This window comes from Dipodomys ordii, unplaced genomic scaffold (assembly GCF_000151885.1).
Source record: "Dipodomys ordii isolate 6190 unplaced genomic scaffold, Dord_2.0 Scaffold73, whole genome shotgun sequence".
Lineage (NCBI taxonomy): Eukaryota > Metazoa > Chordata > Mammalia > Rodentia > Heteromyidae > Dipodomys > Dipodomys ordii.
This window is the reverse complement of record NW_012267289.1, coordinates 3,340,056-3,342,551: the sequence shown is the minus strand read 5'-3', so window position 1 is coordinate 3,342,551 and position 2,496 is coordinate 3,340,056.

Here is a 2,496-nt window from a genome sequence, read left to right as displayed (position 1 = left end):
TCAGGAAGTGCTGTTATTCTAACATGATAATTATTTAATGTAACTGAACCAGTGAACTGTAGCCCATGCTTCACTGAACAAAATGCTTGTGGTCTAATTTAGATTGATAAAGTGCTCACTTCCAGAGCTCACAGAGCTTTGCTAGAATTATTGTTTTCTAATTCATAAAAATAAGAGGGCTTGTCATATTCCATATGAGATGAGGGTTAGCAGAGTCAAAAAGGGACACCTTGTAAATTACATCCATCAAGGGACTCACTGTAAATGGCATCTATCACAGCCCAGGAAGTGGAAGGACTGCATCATTACATTGTTCAGTATGAGAGTGGAGAATGCCACAGGTCTCCCCTTGCAGTGTTGTAAATTAGCTAAGCAGATGCAAAAGTGTCCAGGACTAGAGGTGTGGGAATGCACTTTCTGGCCTTAAATAAGGGCATGAAAAAGGACAAAAGGGACATACAGATTCATACATATAAACACACACACACCACACACACACACATATGCAACAGGTACTCGAGATTTAACTCAGGGCCTCTGTTTTCCTAGGCAGGCATTTTACCACTTGAGCCATACATCTAGATCTTTTCATGCTTCAGTTTATTTTTAGAGGCTTTCTTGCACATTAGCGATGGACTGGTTTTGGACCTAGATACTTCTATATCTACCCCTTACCCATCTGGGAATCGAGGCTTGCTTTATCAAATGTTTTTTGAAATAAGGTCTCACTAACTTTTTTGACAAGGATGGCCTCCTTCTGTATTCTTTGCATCACTAACTCCCACAGACCTGGAATTACCAACATTAGAATTTTGCTACTTTATTATTAACAGAAAACATTTTAAATTTCAATTTCAATCTCAAATTTTTATTTCATGTACAGGAACTTGCATGTCTATCATACCCACTACAGGTATTCAGTAGACACACTAGACAATGGGTTGGAAAAAGCATTGATAGCTACTTAGGGAACCAGGATGGCTATTCCAAGATATTAAAGTAAAATAGATTGAATAATCTATTTGGAGTATATTTGGATAATATTCCAGAAAGTATTGGACATTGTTCTTATTAATGCAATTTCTTGCTTCTCATCAGCAGGCCATAAATAATGAGAATAATCTATAGTATCTATAAAGAATAATCTATAATGTCTATAGAACTTGTATGTCAGCCAGATACTGCACATAGTTTAGCAGTTATATATGCATTTTCACTTGGAAATATGCATGCGATGGACAGAGAAGACAAATCTTAGCATTCTGTTGAAAGACACAAAAGTGGACATTTCTGACTCATGGATAAGTGAACAAAACCAAATCTTGAAGAGAATCTTGCCATGAAGAAGTATTACTGTAGAGGTTTTAATGATGTTAATAATGTAATTAATTGGATCGAAGAAACATGGATCTCAGTGACAAAGAAGATGCAAAATACAAATGAGTATATAAGTGCAAAGTGATTATTACATTTTTAGTCTCCTTGTAGTTTCTCAGGGAGGAACAAAGAACATTCCTTTTTAAAAGTGATGTTATATTAGTTTACTTTTTTAAAATGATGCCATTAATAATATGTTGATATCTACTAATTCCTCAGAATTTAGAAACTAAATAGACTTTCCCTATAGGAAAACTGATTGTTGATGATTTTTTACAATGCTGTTGTAAATGCTGTTTATAAATCAACACGGAATTGTTTATGTCAAAAACTTGATTTTTACATAAAACATCTGCCTTCATTCTATGTATATTTTTATTTACTTTTAATGTGAAAATACTGTACAGAGGGGTTACAATTACATGGGCAAGATAATGAGTACATTTCTTATCAAACATTGTAGCCTCCTCCTTTGTTTCCCCTTCCCATTCCTTCCCATCCTCCCCCTGCGCCTCATCTATGTATATGTTAATCATTCCTTTTGTCCTCTCCTTATTAAGCTCCAGTATACAAAATTCTTTACCTATTTGTTTATATACAGAGGATTCTCATTCATGATCTATTACTGCTTAAGGAATTTCACATTCTCATCTCTCCATAGCGTCATCAATCACTGTTAACTTAATTGTTTTATCTTTGTATTTTCACTCATATTACTAATTCAGTTTTTTATTGTTTGTATTTAATAAAGCATAATACTTTATAATGAGATTCCATGAACTGTTTTTCAGGTAAAGATAAGACATATTGCATGTCAAGACTTTTAGCATTTAGAAAGTATTCATCATGAAAAAAATATAAAAAAATACATAATTTCTATTTTAATAAAATGCAGAAAAATGCTGGGCACCAGTGGCTCATGCCTGTAATCCTAGCTACACAGGAGGCTGAGATCTGAGGATTGAGGTTCAAAGCCAGCCCGGGCAGGAAGGTCCGTGACACTCTTATTTTTTTAATTTAATTTAATTTTATTTGTCAACATACTGTACAGAGGGGTTACAATTACATGGGCAGGATAATGCGTACATTTCTTACCAAGCATTGTAGCCTCCTCCTTTG